Below are 18,961 nucleotides of genomic sequence, written 5' to 3' on the forward strand. Positions count from 1 at the left end.
AACAAGAGGGCGAATGAGGAAGGCAGAACAGAGCTACACAGCTCTTATGTATCCTTTCTGGGCACAAGTTATTTTATTGTCAAGTGGGATACAACTCCAGCAAAAGAAATTATGAGAGCCATTGAATCTTATACGGCCTTTTGGTAAATAATTTTCTGACACAATAGAAGACAAATTTGTGAGGGACACTGTTCAGACTGATGCTGCAGAATCCGTTTATTTCCCAATCCAACAGAAGAAATAGAGGAAACTTAATCACTAAAGAGCATATCCTTACCTGCAATGGAACTAAATTCTCTCTGCTCACGATACATCCACCTGCTTAATGGGAATATTATAACAAGATGCAGTGCTGCTGGCAGATGCACATGCAAGTTTAAAAATAAGACAGTGAAATTAACAACAAAAAAAAAGGGTATTTGCTCAGCTCTCATCTATAACACAGAGTTCTTTCCAACTCACTACAAGCTGTTGCAGCAGGCTGCATTCTGCTCTGCCTCTCCCTCGGCCAAAGCTTAATTTCTGTTTGGAAAAGAACAGAGCAAAGTGACCTGCCAAAAAGTAAGACAGCATAGGCCAAGTCATGTAAGAATTCAGGCCCTACAAATGCCTTATGCAGGAAGGGAAAGTGAAGGCTAAAAGCCAGGCCATTTAACACATTTTTAAATGATTGCAACTCGTACAAAATATTTAAAATAACAAATCCAATTTAAAACAACTCCCCCCCCCCCTCACATAACAATCAATAATAAACAAATGATTGCCAGATGATATTCTCCTGTCCTGACAAAGCCTTCATTATACTTCCTCTCCTCCCAAATGCCAGGAAAACAGAGAGGCAGGTCTTGCAGTAGCCTGAACAGTTACTGGATGCAGCAATGGAGAAGTCGATCTCTTGGCAGCTGTTTCCAGGTGATGCTGTGACCATGATCAGCACATCCTGGGGGGAACAGGGAAGTATGTGCTTTGCTCATTTGCTCTGCTTTGGGTTTTTTTGGGTACATTTGTTTTCATTTCATGGCAAACTTTCCTCTGGTCAGTCTTCTCTTGGACTCCTTGATGTGGAGACCCAGCTAGGTCAACCTTTTCTTTGTGGCTGTTGTCAGCACACCTTGCCCTGTTGCAAGTCCCTAGTTTTGGTGTCATTTCTCACCCTCTTGTCTTTTCATTCTGCCTGAGATTGTCTCTCAAGTAGAGGTAAACAATGGCTTTTTTAGCTCTTTTTTCCCCCACTACTTCCCAGTTATGATTAATATTACTGAGCAGCGTAGAAATATGCATGCAAAGAGCACTCGCAGCAGAGAATGGATATAATATATTATAATATACATTTCAAGGTGAGCATAAAAAGAGGAGGTTTGGCAACATTCAGTCTTAGCTTGCACATACTCTTAAAGTTCTTGGTTTTACTACTTTACTGTAACATCTTTTCTATCAAGCTGCTAAAGACCTACTAAAAGGGTACAAAATGAAGTCATTAGCAGAAACTTGTTTAAGGTCTCCCCACACATATGTGCTCTTCAGGTAGCTGGCTGGGCAGTGCTGTGAGGCTCTTACTTGGAAGCTGGAGCAATAAATGTCATGTCAGGGGCCAACTGTCTGTAATCACAGTTAGCAGGTTGAACAGACTTGTGAAAATATTTTCTTTATGTGAAGGGAGACGCTGCACACTTTGCCACAGCAGAAGTTGCTAAACCTAATGTAATATGACAAGTCCTTTGGCAGCAAAAGCCACATTTAATAGACATACTGCCTGTGAAATGGGAAAGAAACAAAAGCAGTTTTTGTGCACAAATGTCATCTCCTCTCTTTTGCAGTATCTCTCACCTCATCCTGCTCCCACACCCTTTGTTTTCCGGGTGACATCGGCCAGGCGGCGTGGTCTTCTTCCACATCACCCCAAGCCATCTTCTCCTTCAGGTGCCTCAGGACTGAGCCTTTCCTCATCCACAGCCCTGCTAGTGATGCCCACCTTAATACGCCGTCCTTGTGCCTAGAAATCCAGCTGGTGAGGGGTGTCTTGCTCTGTTGGGAGGAAACCTGGGCACAGAGGGGCAGCTGGTACACCCCAGCAGCTCCCCAGGGCTGCAGCAGCAGGGAACCCCTGCCGCCCCACAAAGGCCCACGGGCAGGGTACATCTCCCATGCGATATTGTCTGTGGCAGCCTCACATTACAAATAAAGTGTCCGTAGCACTTTGTGCAGCTGGTGGTGAGATTCAGGAAACTTCAGGGGTCTGTCGTGAGACAGGCAGGAGTCTGCCTGTCCTCTTGCTTTGCCAGTGGCACCAGTGGATGGCCAAGTGGGGCCAGGCTCTGCATCCCACCACCATCTCAGCAGGTACATAACAGCGTAGGCTCTGCTGCTGCAAGCATGGCTCTGGCTCATCATCACGGGTGACCTGAATAGAAAGAGAGTCACACCTGAGTCGTCCCTGCCCGATGTTCAACCACAGCAGTGTCTTCTCCAGAACGCTAATGCTGCTTTGCAGGCATAATGAGATTTCCCTACCAACTGGCCTGCAAGAAGGCATCCTTAAGTCAAGGACAAAAAGGTGAACCAATGCTGTTTGTCTTGTGCAAACAAGAACGGTGTGCGTACGTACACTCAGACCCTCTCTGAAACTTTTCAGTCTCATCCTCCGCTGCTCTGTCTGGCGGAAGAGTGTGGTGGAACGCAGCCTGAGCCAGACCTTTCTGCTTGCAGCCGTGTGATAGTGTTTTGCACTCGCTTTGCACTGATGTAAATGATTACATGAGGTGTGAGGCAGTGGAGAATCAGGCTCCCGAGGGCTTCTTACAAGATGGCAAATAATTAATGATGGTGTGCAATGCAGGTCCAATGGCAGTAACAGCAAAATCAAGACTTTTACTTGCAAAACAGTTGTTCTGTCACTGAACTAACAAACCACCCATTTAAAAAGGAAATTCCCATAGAAAAGTTTCCAGCAGCACCCAGGGTAGTTTTCTGCAGCGGCTTTGCACAGAATCCAAAGTCAATCTTTAGAGCCAGAACATCTTCAGTACCAAGACATGTTCAGGGAAGGAATAAAAAGGGGTTCTGTGATTTCCCCTTCCTAAGAATTATTGCAAGCTTTGTGCCAACTGGCAGCAATACTTGAGGGCCAATAGGGAAGTACAGGGCTGGTCCACCTGCCATCCAGTTTTCCCTATCTCTGCAGGACTTCTCTTCCCCTGGGCAAGATGCTTTTTCAGCTCAAAGGGGACTAACACGGGGGCTCACAGTAATTTTCTGATCTTTTTCCACTGAATGCCCAAGGACAAGATCTTAAAGAAAAGCAACAAAGAAACAAGAATAAGTGAAGCATTTTAAAGCTACTGCTCCCTTTCATGGTTCTTTTCAGCAATTTGGCTTCTTAGTAAGACGATGCCATTAGGAGGATAGGAACAAAGCATGTGTGAGGGCGTATGAAGGGAGGGAGGTCAAGAAATACGCTGCAGCAGGATGCCAGGCTCACATTTCTTATTCTTGACTCATTCCCCAACACATTACTCCATACGAAAGGATGCAGTGGCAGTGATTGGAAAAGCAAGTGTAGCATCCCTTGAACTGCAGATTGGTTCTAAGTTGCACTGAGTGTGACAGATAGATGAGCTGATTTAGTGGTGAGGGTGTATATGCTCCATTTCTTTAAAGCTGTAGCAGGGAAAAGCAAGGAATAAGTTAGAAAAAGACTCCAGGCACAAGCATTATAGATGAGAAAAGTAACAGATTGGTACTTGAAGTAATAGTGTTTGCTTGACTTAAGAGAATGATTTAAGCATACTAAGGAATAAAACTGCGAGCAATGTACGTTTTCCCTCAAGTTTTATCTGAGGTCAGCCTTTGCTGTTTTTCTTTTAAAATCAGGGTGCAGACCTTCCTGACTTCCACTTTTCTCTCTGGGTGTTCATCAGGCTTTCGGGTTCATTTCAGGTAGGATCACAGAACATTGGTCCCCCGCCGCCTTGCACCTATGCCACTGTCTATAGTTGATTTGAAGGCCAGTGGTCTACAGAGTTTGACACTGACAGAGGGCAAGGTGGGTAGCAAGGTCTCTGCCAGCAGGCCCCGTGGAAGTCTCAGTACATCAGTGCCAGCTGAAGCTGGGAAGTGCGGGAAGAAATAAGTAAGTTTGAGCTGATTTATATTTAAATCACATCAGCTTGCTTCATAGCGTTATTTTCACCATCATGGCTTCTTAAGCACCATTTAAACCTGTTCTCTTAGCCCACAGCTGCATGTTGGAAATGCCATTTTCCAACTTGCTTTCAATATACATATAGATTTATAGCCTGTGCTGCAGAGGAAGTATTTTTGCTGACCCTGCTTTGCTTCTTAAAGCTCAAGTGGACCCTGAAAATATTTCATGTGCTGCACTGGCTAAAGCAATAGCACTAATGTTGCCATCCTATTATTTTAGAAAGCTGCAACTGTATTGTTTTTACCATAGGAGTGACATTAATTTTGGATATAAATTCAGTACATAAATGTATAATAAATTGTTTAGTGATATTAGGGCAGTAACTTTTTTTTTTTTCTGAACAAACCACCCAAATGACTGAACCAGTGTAGTTAATTAGAATCGATCTCACTTTTTAGCACCAGGAAGTGCATAATGGAAGATAAGATTGATTGTAACATTGGATCACTTCATTTAAAGACTGCTAATAGGCTAAAATGACAGAACCAATCTAAAATTATAATTTCAGAATCAATATAATTTTTATAACGTTGTCAAATCTAAAAAATTAATTTAAATTTATGCTGTGAAACTAGCAAATCCTTCCTAGCTATTATAATGAAATGAACCAACATTTTATTATATTACTTCTTTAAATAGAAAAAAGGCTTCTTTATTGGCATGGCATTGCATAAGGCTAGATAACCAGGCTTTCAGTTTGGGAGGTATCTGCTCATTTCCTGCTTAGGGCAAGAGTAGAAATGGATTTTAACCTTCCCTCTTTCCATCATAGACCCTTTTTCCACATTATTAAACCACCAGAAAAATGTGAGAGCAGGCTTCATTTCAGAAGAAGACATCAGAACTGGGAGGAGAGTAGCACGGCAGGAGGGAATTCAAGTTTGCTAATAAAGCTCTAGTAGCAGCATGTGCCTCTTAGTTCGCCATTGCTATCCCTACACCTTCAGAAGAAATGTAAACTCACCTTCTCCAGAAGAAAGAAAGGGACAGTGGTGGTGCCTTAAAGACAAATATTTTTCCTTTCCTTACAAATTTATTCTGGGGGTAGGGCCTGATTGAAAACCACATTGCCAATTTTGATAATACCAAGGATTCTGGTGCATTCTGCCCCTGCAGAAGCAAAAAAAAAAAGCTGCTAGCATGGCTTCAGTGCACATTGACATCTCTTTGCATGTCAAGTGTTCAGGTTGTTCTCTCTCTCTCGCTCGCTCTTTTTTTTCCCCCAGTAATGAATTCTCTGCAGAACTTGTAATGACTTATTTGCTGTAAGTTCATAACCACACTTGTGTACTGAGCTATATAACATTGAGTGGGCAGAAGTGGTCCCCAGGTTCTTCCAGCTGCAGAGCTCACCCAGGGCTATGGTTTGTGCCTCTTTCACTTGATGTCCTCAGCAGCAGCAGCAGATCTCTCAGGAGCTTTAGCAGCCACATGATAAAGCAGGTCTGGCCACCACAGATCAGGGCTGTTTGCATCCTTGATTCCCTCCTGGAGCTCCTCATGTCCCTCCTATGGAGAGCTGGAAGTACTACTTGGGAAGACTAGAGCTACTGCTCTCCAATAACCTGTGAGTAATGAGTCAGAGAGTCAAACCACACTTGGGGTAGCGCCTCGCTGTGAATTATCTCTGTGTGCTTTCTCACTGATGTTGATGTGGTTGGCAATAGCCTCATCTTCAAGACTTTGCACTGTGCTGCCTTAGGATGAAGCTGTTCTTTCCAGTGGTGATAGCCCTATATAGCCTTCTTCCTGCTCAGCGTAAAGGCCAATCTAAGGGCAGTGTTTCCTTCTGAAAGCACAAATGCTGTTGAACCGCTCCCAGCGCTGGCTATCTTCACTCAAGACTGCGGAGGGGTGAGGGCCCCGGTCTCACTGAAATCGGGGGAGCCTTGACATAGATGTCAGTCAGGGCAGGACTGTGATTCAACAGCCCTGCCTTTAGTAGAGGGAATGAAAATGTGTCCAGAAAAGTTGGTTGGAAGGCCACCATCCCTACTTCTCCAAAGAAGCTGCAGAATCCTCTTTCTGCAAAAGGTGACTAAGCCTGGAAAAGTAGAGCAGGGCATCCTTGCAGACAAGGCAATTCCCTTGCTTCTGCACACAAAAGCAGAGGCGATGTGCAGGCAAATCCCATCCTGAATTCATTTTGCAGCGATGGGAGGTGAGGCTGAGCGTGTCTGAGTGGGACCTGCACGCAGGAGCTGACCCTGGGATGGCAGTAATTATTGCAGGAAAGAGCGAGAGAGCACATGTATGGAGACCCCAAAGAGCACTTTGGAGAGCTTTGTGTTTCTTGGATGTTTAATGTATTATAATCTGATTCGGCACAAGCCAGTCTGGGAATAAAAGAGAAATGCAGAAAGACTAATGATTTGAAGCACAGGGGGAAGTGGAAAGAAAACAGCACTTTTAAGTGCATTTTTTCCCTTTTATGCAAGATCTGACTGGGGCCGGGCAGAGAGAGCAAAAAGCTTCTGTGAGTTAACACAAAAGTGAAACAGTACTTTAAAGAGGCTTTATTTGCTCCTTAGAGCCTTCTTTTGATTTTTAATATCTCTGAGACTTGTCAGGGAGAAAACAGACAAAGACATTAGATTCCGGGTCTTCAGCAAAGCTCGGGGACTTGAGACTTCCACAAAATGAAAGAAATTACAGCCTGAAAAAGTTAACGACCTTACCCTAAGTGCTGCGCAACGTCAAACAGAAGCAAGCTGGTCCATGCGCTGTGGAAGTCTCTTGCGTTAGCTGGAGGAGTGCTTTAGGCCGATCCCAGCATACCCCCAAATTTCCAGTTGAATTGTTTCAGCTAAATTGAGAAGGAAAGCGAGTTGGGGAGAAGCCCGGCGCCAGACCGGAGCTGCCGCCTCCATTAACTCCAGCAGGCAGGAGCCATCCCAGCTGTAAGCACACACAAATTACACTGGCTTTTCCAAACCCGCTTTCTTACTGCCTGCCCGGGCCCACGGCAGTGTCCAGGTCTCTGTGTCCAAACGCTGTTAGGGAAAGAGGATATCGAGGGATATCCTGGCTCCACCGGGTGTTACAAAGGACGTGCTTTTGGTTCAGTAGGCTCATAGCTGAAAGTCCTGAAGCCACTTCATCTTGCGAGCCAAGAAACCAAGCTTGGTTTTCACTCAGAGTCAACTTGATTTGATTATTTGAGTCTGTTTTAACTACACGAAAGAAATAATTTCAGCTTCATTGAGTATCTGCTTTCTGACAGTTTCATGCATTTGTGACACTTGCCCATCTTCGGCTGGTTTCAACCAGAAGAAAATAATGCTAACAGTAAAGATGCTATAAAAAAATAGAGCCCGAGGTAAATTTTGCCAAAAGCCAATTAGAGATTTGAAAAACAGATAGATGTTTCAGGCCAACTTGAAGCTTATCAAATTGAGCTTCTGGTGGTTCCAAAAGAGCGTAGAGACAGAACGGACTCTGAAACATCCAGCAGATGCAGCCAGGGAGATATGGAACTAGTTGAGACCCTCTGCTGAGAGAGCGTCAAGGTCTGCAAGAAACCCACAGAGCGTTGTGTCTGCAATGGGACATGAAGAAAACAGCCCTCTCTTTGTGAAGTGGGTCCCTGACTACGGAGAAAACTAGCAGACTTAGCACCACGAGCTTCTTTTGAAAGCAGGCAGTGACCACTGCAGAGCGTTTAAAAGATAGACATCTATTTTCTGAACCATGTGGAGTTTTCCAGTGATAGCTTCATGAAGAATAAACTCCACTTCTCCAGCTTAGGGATTGCAAAAATGTTGGCATAGGCCTTGATTTGAGTCAAGCATGGGAAAACTTGGGTTTTCATAATCATACGTGGAATTCATTTGTGATAAGACATGAAAGCAGCTTGTATTTCTAGGTTAAAAGTCACTAGTGCAAGTTGTGAATTTGTCCATATTTATTGCCCGATTTAGGATAAGGAAGTGACTGCCATGAAAAGAATGTGCAGGGAATATGTTGGGAGAGTTAGCTATTTTTAAGCCATTGATTTCTGCTGAGTGTGAGTCCTATGGCCATTACTTAATCTGCAGGACTGCCACCATTCTTCCCAGCGAGGACTCCCACACATATCCTGTTTTTCACATTTCTGCGAGAACATCTGTTTGCGGTTCCTTCAGCGGATTTTGAAAATACAAAAGTCACTCATGATGGGACTTTCCATCATGACCTAAAATGTAGGATTGCCCATTCCAGGAGAAGATTGAGTGGCTTTGACCATCCAGAGCACTTGGATGTATCTACTAGAACTTACCTTTCTGAACGTGGAAACTGAGACAAGGATAAGGGAGAAATGACCCTTTGCTAATAATGAAAGAAAAGTGAGGACTTTTGAGACATTGTGAAAAATATGCCCTCTTTTCCAGCAGATCCATCAGAGGGAAAAACCATGTAAGCTGATGGTCTACTCCAGTCCACCCATCCTGCTCATGCCCCGCTGCTCGCTCACAGATGTGTGTGTTAGGGATATCAAGAAATTAAGCCAAAGTTTAAAGCACTGTCTATTATTCTTTCTCTTCCTCTTCCCCCCCCCCCCCCCGAAGAAATGCCCATGTTTTCCTTTAAACTGTGAGTGTATATGCATGGGAAGGAGAAACCTGGTTTATCAACAGTCATCAGAAGACAGCAGCAGTCCTCCTTCTTCGTGCCAGTCCATCAACTCTAGCTGGGAAGACGGTTCAGGGTTAAAAAGCATCATAGTCCCAAAGTTGTTATTGCGTACAGTTGATGTAACCATCACTTCTTCGTTGCATCTGTGGAAGAAAAGAGTTCACCTTCTAGACCACCTACTTCAGTGAAAAAACCCCACACGATGCTCCTGCATTCAGCAAGGAGTCCATGAGCATTTGTACCTCCAGTCTGACTGCGAGACTGAGCAATACTGGCAAGGTAAGAGCTGACCCCATCCCATGCATCTAAATCAGAGGTTCTCAATAGCTGCTTACAGCTATCCTCTGCTGCGAGAGAAGTCGCTTCCGGATGCTATGTAGCATCTATGTAGCCCCTAGGCAAGAAAGAGCGTTCATGACCAGGAGTTTTCTCTTAAAAAGCATTTAATTTGGGGGGGGGGGGGAATTTAAAACCTAAACCCTAAAATTGTGTATGTTTTATTTTCAACATGGATAGAACTTCTCATCCAAACTAGAAAGAGAGCCTCCTTCACCCTGAGGTGTTCACTTGAAACAGTGACGTGAGTCTCACTCCTATATGTTGTAAATACGTGTCTGAAGCGCCAAGTGGCTGGTTATTCTCAAGCGGATATTTCTGCTCCTCTTCTGTGCATCCTAGATAACAGTTGTCCAATTCTGAATATTTTGAAACGTCAGGAGAGTCTCTAGTTGTAAATGAAAGCTTTTACAAGGCATGGGTTGATTCTGCTGTGGAAGAAGGACCCTATCTTCTTTTTTCTGTAATTTTTTTTTTAAATCTCAAAATGTTTTTTGGGATGGCTAAACTGTTCTCCCACAGCTCTTGTTTTGATAGTCTGAAATTTATTCGTAATCTTCAAAGTGATAACTTGTTTCCCGAGGGCTTTCATTAACCATAAGAATGCAACAAGAACAAGCAGCTGGGCATGAAAGCCAGGTGTATTCAATTTAGAAGCGAGGCATGTATTTTTAATAGTGCCAGTGACTGGCACAGACCTTCATCAGTAGAGATGACTTTCCTAAACCCTGATATCTAGCAGGAAGATATACTTTAGTCAATCTGATATGAGCATAATAATGCAAAAAATCTCTAGTCACCTAGAAGATGAGATCAGAGATTGGTGAGGCACTAGAACAAGTTGCCCAGAGAAGCTGTGGCTGCCCCCTCCCTGGAAGTGTTCAAGGCCAGGTTGGATGGGGCTTTGGGCAACCTGGTCTAGTGGAGGGTGTCCCTGCCCATGGCAGGGGGGTTGGAACTAGATGGTCTTTAAGGTCCCTTCCAACCCAAACCATTCTGTGATTCTATGATTCTATGTCTGCGTCCCTCAGCCTCGCCTTTGGGGAGGCAGGGTTCTCCATGCATGCACAGCAGGAAAAGGCAGGGACGTGCTGCTGATGGCCTGCACTGCTGATCGGTGAATGCAGGGTGTATCTGAGGCTGTGGGGACATGTCTGCACTGCTTCATGTGCGTCAGCTGGGCTGTGTGCTTGCGTGCACACGAAGTAACAGCACGGCAGCTGTGCACTGCAGGACTAGATGATCGAACAATCACCTTAAAACCTATGCAATGATACAGTACATGGTTCGTGCTGCACAGGTAGATGATGAGATAATTTTTTCCTCTCCATGCCTTCTCCTCTGTATGCTACCACGGAGAGCATCTTATCTGGATGACAAGGAAACGCAAGTAGGACATAAAACTAGAAGGAAACTCCTGGGTTAGTAAGACGACAACTTTGTCCTCTCATCCCATTCATAAATGTGCCAAGGAAAGAGTTAAGCTATCCTGAAAATACTGCCAGGGATAGGTACTTGTGGAACCAAACCCATGTTTAAGAAGGCAGGGGGTAATTAGGGCAGTTGTTTTTCAATTATCACTGAAGTCAGTCCTTGCAAGGCCCCCCAGCCATATCCAGGTTAATGGTCACCAGTTATGCTGAGTCAGCAAACCCCTCGTGCTCGCCTTCACCAGGGGCTCCCGATCAGCTGAGGCTAGCTCGTTTTGCTGGATGTGCTGAACTTCTCTCTGAAGCCAGGATGATTAAAAGAGAAAAGGAATCTACAGCTTTAATCAAGCTCGCAGGAACACACCTTCCAGATTTTGTGAGACGAGGTATTTGTTACCTCCTGTCCTCTGGCATGGTAGCATTTTAATGAAAGGCTGCATATTTTTCTGTTAGCGGCTCAACCACTTAATTCTTAAGTTCCTTCAGAGCTCTCAGATGTATGCCATCTGGTCATGGTGACTTGTTGCTCTTTAATTTGTGAATTTGTTCCAGCACTTCCAGTTTTGACACCTCAATCTCTGACAGAGTCTCATCTTCATTACTTGAAAAGAATAGCTCAGAGGGCTGTCTCTCTTTTGCACGCATCTACTTGTAGCTTCAGTTTCATTAATACAATTTTAACTTAAAGGAAAATTTATATCTTTTCCCAAATATGCCATCTCTCCACCTCCTACCCATCCTGCAATATTTTATTGTGCTATATTTTTATTAAATGAAAACACATCTGAAAACCACGTGGAACCTGTGCAGATAGGTAACCAGTACCTTTTCTATCTTATAAAAAGGCCTGAAAGTGAGTTCAAAGAAACATCTATCACATCCACCAAGGGGATATTATTAGTTCTCAGAAAACAAGGAACAGGAAAGCCTGTTTAAACACATATAGAATGCCTCTTCATGGCCCAATGTTATTTATTTATGTATCATAAATAATATCTATTATTTACGCTCTATTTGCATTTCAGGTTTTCAGGGAAGTTGAGTCCCCATTGTAACATGCACTCTACAAGCACATAGTTAGAGGCAATTCCTCTTCTGAGGAATTTACAAATAGAGAAGACAAATGGCTAAGAACAGACAACATGCAAAGAAGTTGTCAAAGACGAATGTCTTTATAGTTATACTTTTAATGGATTTTTCCTTTTATATACAGTGCCCTTCGCCCCCCCTCCCTGGTGTTTCTTCAGACATCTACCCCCACCTAGCCTGACAAGCTTTTCCTAATATGTTTTATTTCCATCCTTTCCCCACTGCAGGAAGATACGACAGCAAAACCCTTGGCAGGGTAGCACGTCAGTGCATGCCAGTATTTTTTTCCCCTCTTCCTGGGAGACTGAAACCATTTCCCAGAGATATCTTTGCTCTTGGGGATCGGGGCAGGAGGCTCACCTGGCTTGCTGCCTTCTTTCTCCCCCACAAAACACGGGTGGCATGATGACTGCATTGCCCTAGCAGCAGAGGCCACCGCCGAAAAGCCTCCTTTGCCTTCAAACCAGGGAGGCGGAGAAGGGAGGGCTGCTCTGCCACCCCTCTCCGTATCTTCAAACTTTTCTGCAATGCACTTTGCAAACCTCGGAAATGGGCTGGCTGGAAGGAGCGATTACAGATGGGCACGGAAAGGGCAGAAACTTAAACCTGCTCTTCACTTCTTTATTAAATCTAGGAAATGACAGAAGCATGCTCCCCTCCTGACAAAGTCTGAGGGTCTCTAGTGACATTTATGTCACTGGAAAGGCATATAATATGTACACTGTGGTTTAATTTTATCTTAATGAAACAATATACATATAAAACTATCCATTAAATATAAAACAGTGAAGTAATTTGCAAATTTTCCTACGGCATAATAAATTAAGCATGGAGAGCACTAAGGAATGCAATTTGCAGTCATTTATAATGCAGTGTTTTATGTTAATAATTCAAAATCACATGCTATTTGGAGACACTTCTAATTAATGTATTTATGAAATTGTGAACTGTGACTGTTTTGGTTCCATTTAGCTAAACATTTCAACAGAATGCACTTGCTGTTGTTTTGTGTTTGCTTAATGGCACCAGCAAGCATCAAATGTACAACTGGGGAAAGTTGGGGGTGGTATCTGTTGCTGGTTTTTTTATGGGTATGTGTTTTTGTCTGTGTACTGTATACATGCATGTGATTACACTCCTGATCTCACTGAGGAGAAGAAAGTTCTGCAATAATTTGAGGAGGAAATAAGGAAAGGAAAGTTTTACGGATGAATAATTAATTGCAAGAAAAGTTCAGTACCTTCCTAAAGAATTGCTAAAATATTCAGTACTTTTCACATAGCAGATCTGTATACACTGACATTTCTCCTGACTGGATAATTATGACTGATACAGCTCGTAAATTTGTATTCATATTTTTATTTTGATATTATTCAGCTTTTTCATCAGACTAAGTATTTATCATGCTGCTTCTTTATCAGCATGCTATGAAGAATGTCACGATTCCCCAGAAAGTTAATCTCCTGAAAGGAGACTTGCAGAGATTTTGGGGTATTTTGAAATTTCAAGTACATTTTAAGAAAAAACCCATACATATTAGGATTTGTAGTGAATTACTACACATCAAGGCCCTGATTCTGAAAGTGGATTGAAATGAATGGGCTTCTAGGCATATGCAAAACCAGATGCTAATAGTATTCTGTTGTAGCTCTGCACAGGAAAGTGAAGGGAAAGATCTTGAAATAATTTTCTGTGAACAATCTGTTTCACACAGGAAAGCGAAAAAAGCAAAAAAAGAAAAAAAAGAAAAAAGAAAAAAGAAAAAAAGAAAAAAAGAAAAAAAGAAGAAAGAAACCTGACACTCCTCAAACCCATAGTAAAGAGGTCCAAGGCACTATATGTGGCCCCTTCCACCTTCCAAAACAGTTCTGAGAATTCAGCAGGATGCTAAATCAAAATTGTCATGTCTCTTGGTAATTTCAAAGCTCACTTGCAGATCAGTAAGTCCATGTTGAATGTTTTATTTCACCACTGTGCTTTCTGTATGGTTGTTGTTCTTTTTCTTTCTTGATTGCTTGCCTTTTGCTATTTTTTTTTTCTTTAGTGCTTGGGACAACATGTATATGGGTGGGAAAATATTTTAAAAGTTCTCATGGCCTTTAGCTGTGGTCTTGGAAATTGACCAATGTAATCATTAGACTGAGAATTAAAGCTGGATTTTGACCACTTCGTGTGATTTATATTTTAAACAATGTAGGAACTGTTATGATTTAGGAGGCAATATGGGTGTCTAGGACTTAGCTCCCTATTTCTTGCCATCATCCGAGTTGCTCTATTGAGTCTTTTTATTTCCTTGGTGTCAAATAACATACTGGCAACATATTAGATTAGCTGAATGATTATCTTTAATAAACTACTTCTTCCTAAAATGAAAAACTTGACCATATCTTCTGCATTTCTTCAGTTTTGTCTGGTATGAATACATTCAGAAAAAGTCCCATGTATTTATATATTTGTCTGCTTCTGTTTCTAGTCCCAGACTAAACTGGAATTTGCCAGGAATTTGTGAACATAAAGATTCCGATTTGGGTCATATTTTAGGTGAGTTTCTCTATTTGAATGTCCTTACTTGCTGGATTTTTAACTAGAATTTATCTTTCCCCCAAAAGGGTGAAAATTTTTATCCAAGCTATGTTCTTTAAAAATATATCTTGTTTTAAAAATTTTTTTATATCTGTCACAGGGACCTAAGGTGTTAGAAATGCCTGTGGTGCATCAGTACGGGACGTAAGGTGATGTAGCATACTGGGAAATATACTGTGAGATAGGGGGCATATGGAATAGATATTCTGTGGACTTTGCTAACGAATCAGTTATTACCTGTTTGCCAGCAACCATGGTGGTCTGGATACAATGATCCATCTTTATTTTGAGCTGTATGCTCCCAGGTTTATGTCTGAATTATGAGTTTTATGGTTTGTGCCCATCTCTAAAATTAATTTACAGTCACACAGAAGGAAAGTGCCTTTGCTATTTTGTTTTTGGTTGTTTTTTCTTCCAGTTTGAACAGAACATTTTCATTTCACTGTGAGGCAAGGTGGCTGCTTACAGCTTCTGTTTCAGCCCTGTGGTATTTCAGCATTCAAAAGATTATGGAAGGCTTTTTTTAAAAATCCTTTCTCCAGTGGTGGGAAAATGGCAAAACTTGGGAACATGTGCACTTTTCTTTTTCCTTTTAATTATTTTGGCATGATTTATAGGACTAGATCTACAGCTGCCTGTGGTTAAATGCTACTTAATAAAGGTACTGTAAAAAAAATAAAGCCCAAACCACAGATTCTAACTGTTCTGCTCAAAATGATATTACCAGTTTTGATGGTAAGTTTGGCTGAAAATTATAGATTTCTTTTTTAACATATATAGGCATAAGTGAAGAGTAACAGTATCAAAATCAGTTCAGTAACAAGTGCTGGGTGTGAGTAGACACTTATACCTTTTACAATTTGTAAATAATGTCATGATGCTTTGTCTCACATCTTATTATCAGAGGGCAGGAATCATTGGTGTGCCTGAGTGTAGGTACTTCAGCACATATCAAACAAGAGTTAAATTAACCACCACGTTCTGGAAAGAATAACAAACCCAAGCAAATTTAACAAGGATGTCTTATGGAACTCCACTACGTGGCACGTGAAGATTATCTTTCAAATTAATGTTAGGGACCTTCAGTGTGGATGTAATTATTAAATAGTATTGGTTGATCTGAAAATTCAGCAGAGGAGCTGCCATTCCTTGGCATTCTAATTACCTTAAAGGATTTTTATTTGGTGATTTATGTAGAATTCATCAATCAATCAGAGTTATTTCTGTAGAAACAGTGCACTCTTTCTGGAAAGCCCTGTTGCTTTACCTCCTTTTCAATTTGACACAGTTTTTCACAATGGAATGTTGGGGTTTTTTAAATCTTCAAGGATACCAAACCAGTGGGTTTGAAGGTCACCAAAGAAAGACAGGAAAACAAAGACTGGCAGAGCTCCTTGTGAAGGAAGAAATGTTATATTTCCATTTCTTTTTAACCAATGTCTACTAACCTGTGTCCTGAGGATAACTGTACGTATGTATCAAACTGTGAATGGATACTAGTTAAGGTAAATACACCATTTCTTTTTTAGATTTCAAACAAAAACTTTACCTGTAAAGTCCTTGCCCCTCCTTTTCCCCCTTGGGCTGTAAGAGGACATGCCTGTCGTCATTTCCTGTTCTACCCAGAACTGTGCTTTGGATAGGCAAGATGCTCTGGAGGAAGAATAAACGTATAGGCATACTCCAGAGATGGAGTAGGTGAAAAAAGAGTAAGCAGCACTGCAAATCTCCTTGACTGGCACAGAAGTCTTTGGTGCAGGACAAATCCTAGGAAAGCTAAAGCTTTGGGGCTCTGAACTGGCTAGAGACTGGAGAAGGAGTAGAAGATCTGGGTCCCTTCTGCTGCAGGAGCTCAGAAAAAACCCACATAAGGGACGAAATTTAGGGGATTTTGGTACATCGCTACCACAAAAGGATAAATTAACCAATCAGTAAAAGGAAATTCAGCACCTGCCGCAGCAGCAGCATGGTAAGAGGTAAAAGATTTTGCCACAGAGCTTAATCCAGCTCCCACTGAGTTCCCTGGGAACTGAATTCAGTCTTTTCAAGTCAGAGCAAAGGAAGTTTTCCAAGCTGTTCGGAATATTTTTATTGCCATGAACAAAGCTACTGGGTAAGGCGTAAGCAAACAAACAAAAAAACCCCAGATACAGTAATTACCAGCGGTGTACGAAGTTGTCTAGCAGCAGGCAACAACAAAAAAATCCACACGTCCTCTGCTGAATCGTTAAGCATTCGTCTCAGCAGTGTTTGCAACCCCGTTGCATCTGCTTGCCACATACATTGTGCGAAGGTGCTTGACTAGACCAAATGATTCAGCAAAATGGATTTCATTTGCCACATTTCTAATATTCTTGGGCAGGGAAGTCTGGAAATTTGAGAAGGACTTTTATGGGCCGAGTTTTCTGAGATGAATCCCCATGGGCTGCACTGAAGATGCCGGGACCTGGCCTGTGGTTATTCCTGCCAAGAGCACAGGGAGAACTTAGCAAGACCGACTCTATGGAGGCCACACCATTTGAAGAGAAGACCTCAAGTTAAATAACATTTTCCACATACCATTTAGCCACCAGTGCACTTGAGAAAATAATATCTTTGAGACCATTAAGCAAACTGAAAAACTGGGGAAAATCACTGAACTGATAACCCGCTCTGGATGATGTCCCCAGCTCTTTCTCCCTCACTTGGTTAAACTTGAAGTACCCGTTTTTTAAAGCACCTCTCCCCCGCCTGTGATTTCATGCTGTTTGAGTGTATCTTGGGCAGGATATGCTGGGAATTAACAGCAGTGCTTCCCAACGCTTCTGCAACCTGAATCCAAGGGGCAAGGGAAAAGGTTTCTGGCAGCGGGACTTCTTCGGCAGTGCAGAGGGTTAACAGCTGCCAGAGACGCAAGTGAGATAATGGAATAATCTTGGGCAATCCTAAAATACTGGGAGAAACCAGGCCGGACAGAAAAAACCCAAAAAACAACAACCCAAACCAACAAACTTTCCTCTCTCCAGGGCATTTACACTGCCAAGCAACTTATTTTACGTCCATCTATGATGCAAGTGTGTTGTGAAATGTAGCTCACTTGCTAAACATTGTTTTGATGTGTTGTTCAGGACACAGGGAAAGAGAAATGGACTGCATTCAATCTCTATTAAAGCAGAGAGACGTCCTCCTCAGAATTTATTTTCAGAAGCTTTGCGTTAACTTCATTTTCTCATTAGCAGAAATTGCTAGTGAGACAGTTTTAGCAATGATGCTAAATGCATTCATGGAAAAGATGCGTCTGTCTGTGCTCAATGAATTGCCTACTGTTGTGTCAGCTCAGAGAGAACAGATCTTTACTATGGGATTTTGGGATCTGGGATTAGGTCCTACTGATAATTCACATGGGAAAAATGTTCTATGTAATTACAGAAAGGCAAGTATATGGGAAGATAGCAAGAAAATGTTACAGGTAGTTAGAGCTGCAGGAAAAAAAGGAATTTATAATAAAAAAAATTTCTGATATTAATATTTGTTATTGTTGAAAATTGAGAACAAAAAAAATTGGGAAATAGAGTTTTTTCAGAATCAAAAGTCCAAAAGAATTATCTTGGAAATGTGCTTTTGGAGCATTTTTTATATCATGATGAAACAAGCTGAGAGATAAACTAATCCAAAACACCCTGGGTCACCAGAAAAGCATGTTTAATGATCACGATACAGTGAAGTTGAAGATGGGAAGCATTGTGCTCCCACTTTTCCCACAAGGGTCTAAGTCCCTGTTTGGGCTACAACCCTCATAACACATCTGTAGGGACTCAGTACCCATGGCAAATCCTCTCCCTGAAGGAGGAGACTGGGGGGCATCACAGGAGGCATGGGCTCCTGGGAGGTAATGTGCCACTGAAAGATGATTTGGTTTAAGCTGGAAGTGCCACAGAATGAATGGCTTAGGTCAGTCCAGCAATCAGAGGAATTCTGATTTGGAACAAGTTCCAGCAAAAGAAAATCTTTAATGATGACATCTGTGACAGGGGGGAAAAAAAAGAAAAGACAAGAAAAAAGAGATAATTTTTTTTTTCAAAAATAAGAACAAAATAATCTGGAAAAAATTCAGCATTGTGGAAACTGCATTTTTCATGTGAAATTCACTCTGAGGAAGTGGACTAGATGATCACTGTAGGTCCCTTCCAGCTGAAATATTCTATTCTATTCTCAGTGTTACTAAGCCACTGTCTTGATAGTCTTCAGGATGTTAAGCCATAACTTCCAGGAACTTGGCAGTGCAGCTTTAACTCTCATGCTGATAGCCTTTTCTCCCCCACTTACTGTCCTCTGTGTATTATACGTTGCACAGGCTAAGGAAAGCTGTCTCTTTAGAGGAGCACTTGTTTGAAAAACACGAAGAATATGTGTAGAGAACCTGGGCATCACACAGACTGCGCTATTTAGTCTGAAAAAAGTCCCGAGTTAGATCCTATCTTATCCTGCATCCTTATCTCTAACACCTCCTCCTCAGAGATGAAGCAGGAGCTGTAACTAGCAGAGTGGGGTGAATCATTACTGGCAGGTCATACAGGTACACACTGCGGATTTCAGGTCAGCCCAGCCCCCTAGGAAGCACCGCTTCAGATTGTCCCCCACTCATTTGAAGGGTCTGGGATGAGGTTAATTTGGAAGGTGGGGAAGGTTGTCTCAGCTGCAGCCTGCCAGAGAAAAGCCTGCCACG

The 18,961-nt window shown here is 42.3% G+C and overlaps 1 long non-coding RNA gene across 1 annotated transcript in view; it reads left to right on the forward strand.

Moving 5' to 3' along the window:
• The window catches only part of LOC129203661 (uncharacterized), a 98,477-nt gene that overhangs the window by 67,822 nt on the left and 11,694 nt on the right, over window positions 1–18,961 (forward strand). The window contains exons 2-3 of the long non-coding RNA XR_008576102.1: window positions 13,411–13,613; window positions 14,147–14,214. This is a non-coding gene — a long non-coding RNA (uncharacterized LOC129203661). The remainder of the gene's footprint in view (window positions 1–13,410; window positions 13,614–14,146; window positions 14,215–18,961) is intronic.

This window comes from Grus americana, chromosome 2 (genome assembly GCF_028858705.1).
Source record: "Grus americana isolate bGruAme1 chromosome 2, bGruAme1.mat, whole genome shotgun sequence".
NCBI classification, from domain to species: domain Eukaryota; kingdom Metazoa; phylum Chordata; class Aves; order Gruiformes; family Gruidae; genus Grus; species Grus americana.